We start from the raw sequence: 13,069 nt of genomic DNA on the forward strand, positions 1-13,069 counted from the left end.
TCATATGTCTTTGTTTTAAGTTTGAGGGTGAGACATGTTCTTGACAAGATTCATTCACCCATGACTCTAGCATAGGGCTGTGTTATTCAAATTGGTTGTCCAAAACAAGAGGAGGATCTATATGCAGGAAGTGTTTAATGAATCTAAATATAAATCAAAACATGAAACGACAAGAAGGGGAGAAAGAAGTGCATGCTATACTGCCACCTTAAACATGTTTCCTCTGGGGACAATCCGCAGTGGGATGAAATGTCATGTCTTCCCCATCAAGTTGACTATTTTAAATGCATTAAACCAAAGTTTTCAGTTATGCCAACCCACACAAATTCTGAAACAATAACACACACATTTTGAGTCACTCGTATCAAACAGGAAGTAAAGTGGTGAGTCATCTGAATGTATGCTTTCTGAGTGAGTCTTCAGACAAGCTCACACCCAAAACCTCTTATTACAAACAAGAATTGATCCTGTCAAACCAAAACTACTGAGAAAATTACAGTCTTTCTCTTTGTCTGTCTACCTATTTTCTTTCTCTTTTTGGACAATGATGCTGGAAATTGCTGCCTTACAAAATTATCAACTCTACTCTGACAAAAAATCTAAATTAATTTAACTGCTACTTCATCGGCCAACATCTATTTGCATCTAAACAAGCAATGCGACGTGAAAATAAAATATTAAAGGTCCAGTGTATGAAATGTATCAGTGAGGTTGCGAATTGCAACCAATGGCTCACTCCACCCCTCCCTTTCGAAGCACTTCGGCGGATAACATAGGACTAAAATGTCATCATGTTTTCGCTTCTTTCTCAAAGAGATAACGTATTTACAAAACGCCAGTGTACTGCTACTGTAGAAACATGACGAATTCCATGCAAGGGGACACGCTGTGTATGTAGACAGAAATGGCTCATTCTAATGAAATAAAAACATAATGCTTTATTACGTAAGGTCTTTATACACATATGGACACTTGTGTATTTGATATTGCATTTCTGTCAATAGATCCTCCAAAACAATTTTGTATCAAATAGTTTATAAAACCTCACATTGCTGTAATTTAACACTATCCAACAGCAAAACCAGCAGATTTCAGAAGAAGGCAGTATATCTCTCACCTCCCTTGAGCCTATTGAGTTTTAATAGAGCCCTAAAGCGTGCTGTGAGTTTAAATTGAAGGGAAGCCGGGGATAATAGGGAAAAGTCACGTAAGAACAGGCAATACTTTTACTCTGCTGTGATCAGGTATGCAATGTATCGAACGCATGGGGGACATACGCGAGTGACGCATTTATGTGACTGTTTTAGTGGTATGTAAAATACAAACCATTTAATGGCTGCCTGCGATAATGTAGCGTAAACTTACATTTTAAATTCAGATAAGTACAGGATCGTGACCAGAAAACTTTGCCTTTTCATTTCTAAGGTCCACCGCACACCCCTGTTTTGCATGTAATATAGTCAATTGATGGTTATTGCGGATAGTTACAATGCTATTGCATCTTCATTGGAATAATAGCATTTCCGAAATTAGCTCCCTGCTTTGCTTCCCGTAGTCATAGACATCTTGAGAGCTGGCACCTCTGCAGGAGTGTCTCTGTTACAGAGAAAAACTCTTAATTGGCCAGCTATGCCATTAAATAACCTCAGCAACAGCCTTCAGACAGTCTATTTCATGCGACTATCTACCTCTACAATTTATTTGAGCTGCCCAATACCGTACTTTCCTTTATCATTATCGCCGCTGAAGTCCAGCAAACATGATAGTACGCACTTTCTCATTTTTATCCTCTTATACCAGTTGGTTTCTGATTGACATTTATGTTACTTAATCTGTTTCTGAAACAGAACGGTGGTTGAGATGTATTTCAGGAGAGAGATGAGCTGTAGATGAAGGTATGGTATTCCCAAACATTAATTTCCTTTTGGCCTCAAGCTAAATCCATACAAATTATCACCTAGCCCTCAACCCCCAAAAGGACAACATATTCAGAATGTGAATAATGAATCTCTCGCTGCATGCTTTGATCACTGGTGCACATATCCAACAGCAGATGGTAATCAATGATTGAGACTTACATGTCCTGCATATTACAGCCTGACTGGAATGTTTCATTAGGCACTTTAAGCAGAAAGAATGGATTTGAATTTGACAAAGGTTAAAGTGCACATAAAACGACATTCACAACTCATTTTACTTCCATGTAATCTGTCATTTTCAGAAAACCACATGCCGAAATACAGTGCAAAAGTATTCATACCCCTTCATTTTTTGTTGTGTTGCTGCTCTGTGTAAAACTACTTTAAATTAAATTTTAACATGAATCTAAACTCCATACACCATAATGCCAAAACAGAAAAAGATTTGTGAGTACTTGGAACATTTACCAATAAAAGCTGAAATAATTGCATAAGTATTATACACCTTTCTGGGACACTTGAAATTTCGCTCAGAAGCATTCCAGTTTTGTGTGTTAATGTTACTACATTTCGAGTGGAGTGTTGAAACCAAGCCTTGAGTTCAAAAGTACTGCCAGTAGAGCTCTGAGACAGGACTGATAAGGGAAGAGTACAAAAACATTAAAGTCGTCGGAAGCATGTAACCTACATTAATGATTAATGGAAGAAGTTTGGAACAACCAGATCTCGTGATGGAGCTGTCCTCCTGGCCAAATTGAGCAATCAATGTAGAAGGGCCTTGGTTAGCGCGTTGACCAAGAAGCTGATGGTCACTCTGGTTGAGCTCCATGATCATATATGGAGACCGAAGAAAATGACTGTTGTAAGTGGCTTATGGACAATTCTGTCAATGTCCTTGAGTGGTCCATATGTGATTGAGCTTGACCCAAACTGAAATCTTAGTAGAAACCTGAAAATGTCTGTCTACTGATGCTCCCCATCCAACTTGATGGAGTTTGAGATAATCTGGGGAGAAGAATGGTAGAAAATTGGCAAATGCAGATGTGTAAGGTTTAAGGGCTATACATACCTCCAGTAGTGACTGTATTTGGTCATTAGTAACACTAAACAAAAACCTCCTTGGTGTTACGCTACGCAACGCCACGCCAAGGACCACAAACAAGGTTATGCCAAAAAAGATGCTGGGAGGTGTAGTCCGGGGGAAAACTCAGGGGAACAGGCATGGGGACAGACGTGACTGTGACACTTGGCTGATATTGTTCTTTTGTGCACTGATGAATAATGCACAATAAAAATCACAAAGTTGGATTTAAAGCACTTGAGTTTGTGTTACTATTAAGCTTGAGACAAATAAATGAGTTTGCCAAATGAAAATCTCAGAAAATAAATGTGTCTTATCTCTTATTAACCCTTACAATATATTATCTAGTCCACAAAGGACAAGATAACGATAATATACTGTAATTCCTTACACATGAATAAGTTATTTTGGTTAACTGTGTTACACATGGATCAATATGCCAGTGTCAAACAAGCTTGAATACTTCAATTAACACCTAAAGATAAGCATACAACATGCAGTTATCAACACTCATGTCAAAGCAATTAAACCTCATAATCTATTCTCTTGTTTTCCTACTCTTTGAGTCCTGGTACGGATATCCCAGTATTACACAGATTGATCTAGTAAGGGAGTCGGCATGTTTTGACAATATGATGTTCAATGCAAAGGTAAAGCTTGTGCAACAAATGCTGTTCATGTCTGATCCTCTGTTGATCAGCAGATTACAAACCTACTTTACCAAGTTTGTTGCAAAGTCCTGTTTGTGTTGCACTTTCTCTGGTGATTGAACACACTGGCATGTCTAAAAATCTAAATGGAGTTGTTTTTTAATTAAGTGACCATTGAGCAATTACTTTTGCACAGGTCAGTATTTCAGCTCCAATACATCAATTATTTGTTGAGAAACGGTTTGTCTCTGCTGGCATTTGTCCAGATAGTCTAGAATAACTTCTTATTGTATAATCAGCTCTAAGGGCTTTAAAGGAAGGGCCATGAACAGTGTAGAAGTGTCACTACAAAAAGTGAAGCTACAACTGTATGTTATCTATATTTACCTGTAGAGAATGGCCTTTACTACAGTTGAAACAGAACTCATGGTAAGTGGTTTTCACAAAATAGTCACATACTGCATTTTTTCCGCTAAAAAACATGGTTCATTTTTGTAAAGGTGGTAGTTGATGGTATTTATTGTTCCAGCAGTTGCAAAAATCCTGGATTGTCTCAGCACAACAAAAGAACCTACACTGATAAAAATGATTTTTGGGGTAGTAAACTTTATTTAAAAAACTAAAGTATTTCTACGTAAAAAAGTTAGTTGATGTGTGAACTTTAAAATGTTGAGTAAAACCTACCGTGGTGTTTATGTTGTGCATGTATTGATTAAGATAAATAAATACTCAAATGTAATGTTTGTTGCATTAACACTGATTACTCAAGTATTTATAACAACGTAAAAAAAACGTTGTAGAGTTTTTCATTTTTCTTTTTGAAGCGCACCTGAACAAACCAAAATGGTGTAATTTCGAAATATTTTTCGACGTACTTTAAATTATTTGGTCAGACAAGTGAATGGCAAATTATTTTGTTATATTTAGTTCGATATTTTCTAGACAGATATATTACAGAAGAGTATTCTCTAAGAATTCGTCAATGCGCATGCGCGTGACTCCCGCCATTTCAGGGGTCGTTTATGAGGGAGCGGATATCATCCACACAAGCAGGTATGTTTAAAGTTAATTGTCTTCTAAATGTTTTATATTATATATTTATTATTATTTCTCGTTCATATATGTTTAGCTAATGTTAGGGTCCATGTCACTGTATTTTAGAACTGTTTTGCAGCGTTCAGTAGCCTAATTTCCTAGGTTGTCGTGTATTTCTTGACAGGTTGTCTTTTTCGACATTTAAGTGTTCGACAATGTTTTTCACAAGCATTTCTTTATTTTCATTCGGACAACTGAATGAACAACAGCAGTGATGAGCAACAGTAACGTTATATTTTGCGTCACATTTGTATTTTTGAATATGAAAATTGATGATAGGCTAACTTTTATGTGTGACCTTTTATCTTCCGCGTCCTCTCGCTCCATATTACCGTTACTTGGGTGTGCTAGGCTAGGTGTTGCCGTTTAACCGATTAATGTTAATTCGGTGTGCCTTGCGCAGTAACCCACGTGTCGGGATATTCTGACATGTTTCTTAACTTGACTGCGCTGCTTAACTGTTTCCGCCGCTATACGGCCTCCACAGCGTCTGATCGATCATCCAGTAATACATTTGATCAGGTAAGGAGCATTAAAGTAAGTAAATAAGTTAGGAGACGCTCTGTTGTATCGTGAATAAATCATGTTTGAAGGGCTTTTCCCGCTTCGCGTCGCGCCTGCACTCCTTTGCTTTCTCAGTTAGTAAAATAACTAGTGGCGATCCTTCCGCTGGAATAAATAGTCCCTGGCCCACCTCAGCAACAAAATGTTTCTTCACATATACGTTTAATGCACATCGTTGGTTTGCAGAGGTTTAGCTGCCCTGTGAATAAAACTAAGCTATTGACCACGCCATTTAAAATGCTGGAAGTAAACGTTTTAAAATAGAAAGTGCAGAGAGACATAGGCCTAGTTTGAAACTTCTAGCACATGTCACATTAATGGTGTGATCTGAAGTTCTGTAATCTGCACAGATCTGCCTCTTTATATGTTCATGTATACTCATGTATTAATTCTTGCACGGATTATCTATCATTAATATACTTTAGCTATTGCATGATCTTGAATACGTCTTTTTATATACTGCAAAAATAACCTGCTATGATATCAAGTCAAATTTTCTTGCCTTAAGGGGAAGTATTGATTTGGGTTAAAAAACTAAATTATATAATAAAGATGTTAATAGTAGGTCACATGTATTCTCTTTATTTTATAGCTACGGTTTAATTGTGTGCATATGTATTCAAGGACAATATGGTGTACTCAATATTTTTTGTCTAATTGCAGGAAATTGAGGGGGAGGAGTTTCTAAAGGACTGAAGAGTGACCCAGAGCTGTCAGTTGTGCACATCAGATTGGAAGACTGTATTAGGTAGAAATCAGGAATCGATTTGTAATCTTAAATTTCTTTTTGCCTGAGGTGACCTAACATGTCCTTTTGCTGCATCAAAACGTTTGCAAGTTTTGAAGAATTATAATAGCCACCAGTGTTGATGCTTATACTTACCGTGTTCAGATTCATTTAATTGGTTACCTAATTTTGCTATTTTGCTTTGTTTGTAATTGTTTTTATGTTTTTGCATTTTATATTAATTTTTTACTAAATGCTGCAATGGTATTTTATTTAAATAAAGCATTTATTATATACTTTTTGATACAGTTGAGTCCAATAATTGTTTTTGTTATCAGCAACAAAACAAATCAATTTTTAGTTACATAACTTTCTTATAACACACAGGTCAAGAAAATAAGTTAGATTTACTCAAAATTTTAAATTAAATTGACTAAAACAACAGAGTAGATTTTACTTAAAATAATCAAGTTAGATTTACACAACCTTCTTATTATATACAGCTAAGATTTAATCATAATTTCAAAATAACTTTTACTTAGTTTCAAGAGTAAAATTTACTTTACAAAAGTGAATGCAAAAACTTGCGATAAAAAAATCAAGTAAATCCTACAAGTTATTTTTTTCAGTGTGGTAATGATTCTGTACCACAGCAAGTGTCAAAGTAAATTGGAATACTCCAGCCATTACTCAAAACACACTAGTAACCTCAGAACGCATTAAAAAGAAGTAAACAGTCTAAACAACATCAATGCCCTCACTGTAAAAAAAAAACCCGTAAAAAAACGGTAAATCTCTGGCAGCAAAGTTGCCAGAGGTATTCCGTCAAATTACAGTAAAAGAATGTTTTTCAAAATTACATGCAAAAACCGTAAAAATACAGAGAATATTTTACAGTCATAATTCGTTTAATTACAGTGTATTACTGTTAATAATTGTTATTTAACTGTAGAAAAACAGATAAATTGTGTGAAAATACATTAAAAACAACTACCTTTCAGGTTAATCTCTGTAAATATATGGCTTTTATTTGTTACTTTATCAAGTTTCTCTGTATTTATACAGTAATATTCTTTCAAAATACAGTTTATCTTTGTAAAATAAGTAAAAAGACATGTAAGAAAACGTAATAATTATGTGAAAATACAATAAAAACAACTACCTTTCAGGTTAATCTCTGTAAATATATGGCTTTTATTTGTTACTTTATCAAGTTTCTCTGTATTTATACAGGAATTTTCTTTCAAAATAATGTTTATCTTTGTAAAATAAGTAAAAAGACATGTAAGAAAGCGTAATAATTATGTGAAAATACATTAAAAACAACTACCTTTCAGGTTAATCTCTGTAAATATATGGCTTTTATTTGTTACTTTATCAAGTTTCTCTGTATTTATACAGGAATTTTCTTTCAAAATAATGTTTATCTTTGTAAAATAAGTAAAAAGACATGTAAGAAAACGTAATAATTATGTGAAAATACAATAAAAACAACTACCTTTCAGGTTAATCTCTGTAAATATATGGCTTTTATTTGTTAATTTCAAAATACAGTTTATCTTTGTAAAAGAACTAAGAACAATCGATAAAACCCCAATAAGTACATAAAATCAAAGACAAAAATATTACATAAATATATTTTTAAATTATTGGCCATTGCAAAAATAATCATAGTACGTTAAAAATACCTTAAAATTAGCTACATACATAATCTGTAAATTAAGGTATTTAGTTGTCGTTATATGAAACAATATTTTGTGTTAAAATATAGCCAATCTAATGTATAGTAACTAAGAAATGTTGTTTCTACCAGTAAAACAAAATCTATAAAAATGTAATGGGTACCTCCAATAAAACAGAACAGTCATTTTAGTGAATTGCAAACAAACGTTTAATGTTAATTGGACAGTAGAAATACAAGCAGAGCATGAAAAAATAGCTACATTATGATAATTAAGTGATTGTCAAATAAAATGTTTTAATGGATAAATAAAAACATTTAAAGGAATTAAAATACACAATATTTTGAACTATGCATGGGTCTAAATAAAGTGTTTTCACTATCCGTATGAGTGAGTGAGAGTGAGTGAGTGTTTTTTGCTATTTTGATGGTAACTTTTTTTAAGACACTAACATGTCAGCCAGAAGAATCAATGAATGAATATCTGCTAAATTTATTTTACAAATTTACTGACACTGTAAGGTGATGCTCACAGTTAAATCATACCAAAGCTACTTTTATCATGGTTCTCAAAGAAAAGCATACCCATAGAGTAGGAAAGGCCTTCCTGTATTACCAGACAGATATTAGTGAACTTCTGTTTTTTTAAAGCAATTACTGAAACATTTTCTTGGTCCAGAGTTAAAAATACTTTTTAAAGGGTTAGCTAAAGTGAACAGGTGCTTCTGTTTTGAAGTCCATAAAAGTGCATCTATCCATCATAAAAACAATCACAGGGCTCTGGGGGGGTTAAAGATTTAGTTCACCTCAAAATTAATTTCCTGATAATTTACTCACCCCAATGCCATCCAAGATATCCATGCCTTTCATAAGTGTAAAAGAAATTAAGTTTGAGGAAAACATTTCAGGACTTTTCTCCACTCAACGGACTTCAAACGCAACCAAAATGTTGAAATCCAAATCAATGCAGTTTCAAGGGATGTGCACGATCGCACCTGAGAAATAGGGTCATAAAGTATCTAGCGAAACAGTTTTTTTTTATTAAATGAACAATTGTGGTTAAAAAGTATATAAATGTTTGTCTTGTGCTGGTCTGCAACGCGCCAGGCATTATGTCATCACGTTGGAAACGTCGCAATTTTTTTTAAATAAATAAAAAAAGATGTCGGACGATTTTGAAATTGGAGGACAAAATGAGATGGAATTTGTCGCACTTCCCTGCCTTTTTAAACCGGAGTACACCGATAAATGACATGACGGGTGACGATTCCAACGTGATGACGTAATGCCCAGCGAGGTGCAACACAAGCACAAGTCGAATAATTGTGGTTAAAAAGTATATACATGTTGTGTGTCTGTTTTTTTTTTTAAATTACCAATCGTTTCGCTAAATAAGACCCTATTCCTGACGTCCACAGCCATTTGAAACTGCATTGCGATTGAATTCCATTGTGTTGATAAAAATGCTGAAATGTTTTCCTCAAACTTAATTTCTCTTCCACTGAAGAAAGAAAGACATGGACATCTTGGATGGCATTGGGGTGAGTAAACTCAAGAAATTCATTTTGAGGTAGACTAATCCTTTAATAAAGGCCTTCTGAAGCAAAGAGATGCATTTGTGTAAGAAAAACATCCATATTTATAACTTTATAATCAAAATTATCTAGCTTCTGCCAGACGACCGTATGCATTCATATGGTGTCAGAAGAATCGTTCATCATAGATTACACAGATTTCAGATTAAAAACAGTCCCCTATTTCCACACCTGGGTTGTCATGGTCATCTGATGTAGATCCACAAGCACAGGTTTATCTATAACCTGAAATCACAAAAGGAGGACATATTTTAAAATACTATTTAAATTTAGGGTTAGGACTTCCCCTATCCATGAATGACTCTTACATAGTGCACCTTTAAGGTGTAATGGATTAGTTTAAGCTTCTTTTAAATTTACAAACTCATTATGGAGTAAACACTGATACCCCTTTTCCACCAAGGCAGAGCTGGTCTGAACCAGCACCCGGTTCTTGTTGGTGGAAAAGGGGTATGAAACAACCTGTTATGATTGATATTAAAGGATTAGTTCACCTCAAAATGAATTTCTTAAGTTTACTCACCCCAATGCCATCCAAGATATCCATGTCTTTCTGTCCTCAGTGGAAGAGAAATAACGTTTTTTTAGGAAAACATTTCTGGACTTTTCTTCACAGAATGTAGTTTAATGGCACCCAATGTTTCTCAGTTCATATCCATGCAGTTTCAAAGGTCTTTGAAGTGCTTCAACGGGCTCAGCACGATACCAGCTGAGGACGAGGGGGTTTTCTAGCGAAACGATCGATTATTTTTATTATAAAAAAATTATATACTTTATATACAATAGTTCGGATTGAGCTCAAGACTGAATAAGCCGGGAACTACGACATCATGCTCAACGGCGCATGCACGTGCGGAAGTACCGCACCACTGTTTACAAACTGAACTTATATATATGGGTACAATGCCGGTGCCATCCAAGCATGAGGACGTAGTTCCCAGCTTCTTCAGTCTTGAGCTCAATCCGAACTATTGTATATAAAGTATATAATTTTTTTATAATAAAAATAATCGATCGTTTCGCTAGAAAACCCCCTCGTCCTCAGCTGGTATCGTGCTGAGCCCGTTGAAGCACTTCAAAGACCTTTGAAACTGCATGGATATGAACTGAGAAACATTGGGTGCCATTAAACTACATTCTGTGAAGAAAAGTCCAGAAATGTTTTCCTTTAAAAAAAAACGTTATTTTTCTTCCACTGAGAAACGAAAGACATGGATATTTTGTATGGCATTGGTAGTTCACCCAAAAATGACATTTAGCCTGTGATTTACTCACCCTCAAGCAATCCTAGGTGTATATGACATTCATCTTTCAGACAAATACAATCGGAGTTATATTAAAGTGCCCCTATTATAGAATTTTGAAAATTACCTTTCATAGCTTTCGTGTGTAACAGATCTAAGTGAACGAAAACATCCAGAGTTTCACTTTTATCACGGATAGATGCACTTTTACACCCATTCACTTCCATTATAAAGCTGGGAAGAGCCAGGGCATTTGTTAATATGAATGTATTCGTCTGAAAGGTTATATACACTTAGAATGTGAGTAAATCATGGGCTAATTTTCATTTCAGGGTGAACTATCGCTTTAAGACTAGAATATGCAAATGATTTATTATGCTAATGAAACAATTACAATGCCATACGTATTCACTACATTTAGAACCTACACCATGTGCAGGCCTCACCACGTGCGTCATGCACAGCACGAATCATTCAAATGGATTCTTAAAACACTATGTACAATACATGTTTATTAACAGTCAACCAGATCTATTTTCTTTCATAAATTTTAAATTATCAAACAACATACCTGTTAACAGACCACATCATCAGTGGATCAACGGGGCAATGGCTTCTCTCTCATGCTCTCCTGTAGACACTGGGCGTAATAATATAATTATAAGCACATTATGAATTTCATAATCTTATTACAATTAAACACTTCATCACAACCAACACGATCAAATGCTGTTATCACTTAAATCACACTGGAGCAAAAACTTGCATTAAATAAAACTCAGCTTACCAGAGAAACGTCCTCGAGAAAAACAACGTGCATGCGATCGCACGTTGTATGGAGAAACCCCGCGATGTTTCACCGATGACGCTCCCACTCTAAACGAAGACTCGAAGAAAAGTTCCTTTAATTTAACGTTATATTCTCTTACTTGTGAACAGTAATATGAACAAAATTGTGTGAGATTCATTAATCCATTTGAATTATAAAACAGAAAACAACAGTAGTATAACAAGTAAATTCAAGAAAATTATACAATAAAGGGGGAAAACTATTCAAATATTTCACACCAGTTACAAATGCATACTTTTTATATCGCGCTGAAAACACTCTTACCTTCGTTCGAAACGCAGGAGAAAACATTACATTCCTTATTCCAAAATGCCAATGCAGCTCGATGATATCCGAGGATGGCTCACCTAAAAGCATTGAATTGAAAACACCCGCGCAAACCCGTTGAGAAGACGTCTCTGACAACCGTTTGTCAATTCAAATGTCTAAAACATGTGACCAAATCATTGCTCTTTCAGCTGTTATGACCTATGACACATTCGACGTTGTGGGCGGGAATTGGCGGCAAATTTGAATCTGTGTCGCACACAAACAACAAGATGCATCTGAATAAACGTGTGAATGTTAAATAGTTGTATGGAGTTGAAAGTAGAATAATATTATTTTCATTATTCTGTGGAAATATTTTTCAACAAAAGTTACAATAACAATTTTTATATATATGTGCAAATACGTAGTAGCAATATGTTTTATATATATAGTTATATAGTTATATATAGTTTAACCATTAGGATTTGTTGGTGTTTTTCTGTGCACGTGTAAAACATAGGCTATCTGGAAAATTCCACAAGGAAAGATTCTGTTGGTGCTCCCGTATGACTGTTGGCCCCATACTTCACTACATCCACCCTATTTTTCAACATGGACAAAGCAATTTCATACGAGATAATTTAATGTATGAGACTTCGGTTTCATTAGTCACTAGGTTAACAGCCTGAAAAAAACAAGAGTGTAGTAAAAAATTACTTGTGCTTTATGATTATCGTGTGTTTATGATTATGATTACGAACTTTGTTATCACTTGCTGCACTGGATAAATTAAAATCTCTGAGAACTGTGGGTAGGATAATTAAGTGTGTTAGGGATGCTTTGCCCCATGCATTGTCTTGCATGAACTCAGCCCTGGTACATGGCACAGTAAACAAGAGATGATCTGTCAAATTATGATTGATGCTGGCGTAATACAATGTTTTGTATGAATAAAATGCTTCAGAAATATGGAGTTGTCTAAGTTCTGAAATTTGAAATTGTAAATTTTATAATAATCATTGAAGGAACCATGGACAACAAAAAGTTAAGCTCTTTGAGAACTTTGATCCAGGAGACATAGGCATTGCCTGCCAGGGCATGGTGAAACCCTAAATAAACCACATTTTACATTGTTGATAATTTATCAAAATAATATAGTTCATTTGGAGTTTGCTATAATGTGCTATTATTATATTAACAGACATTGCACCCTGGAGAAAGTTATTCCTGGAGGGAACATTCTCAAGGGGGATACATTTAAAACACTTTCAATTCACTGATTTATGTAATTTTACATACATTTTTGTCATGAACAGGAAAATAATCAATAAAACATTTACAATAATTGTCTGTAAAAATACATCTTTTAAATCTGTAAAAATCAACTGTAATTTTCTGTAAAAATAAATTTTTA

General features: G+C 34.7%; 1 long non-coding RNA gene across 2 annotated transcripts; it reads right to left on the minus strand.

Moving 5' to 3' along the window:
- Positions 1 to 7,907: 7,907 nt before the first annotated feature.
- Positions 7,908 to 11,851, minus strand: LOC306895696. Of its 2 annotated transcripts, none has more exons than XR_013786818.1 (4): positions 11,671 to 11,851; positions 11,344 to 11,458; positions 11,128 to 11,196; positions 7,908 to 9,537 (listed from the first exon to the last, which is right to left on the minus strand). It is a non-coding gene; the product is annotated as an uncharacterized lncRNA (long non-coding RNA). The 2 variants fall into 2 exon arrangements; XR_013786819.1 differs by having other exon boundaries at positions 11,344 to 11,432; positions 11,671 to 11,846.
- Positions 11,852 to 13,069: the final 1,218 nt, after the last annotated feature.

The sequence above is a fragment of the Barbatula barbatula genome, assembly GCF_947034865.1.
Source record: "Barbatula barbatula genome assembly, chromosome: 1".
Taxonomy (NCBI): Eukaryota; Metazoa; Chordata; class Actinopteri; order Cypriniformes; family Nemacheilidae; genus Barbatula; species Barbatula barbatula.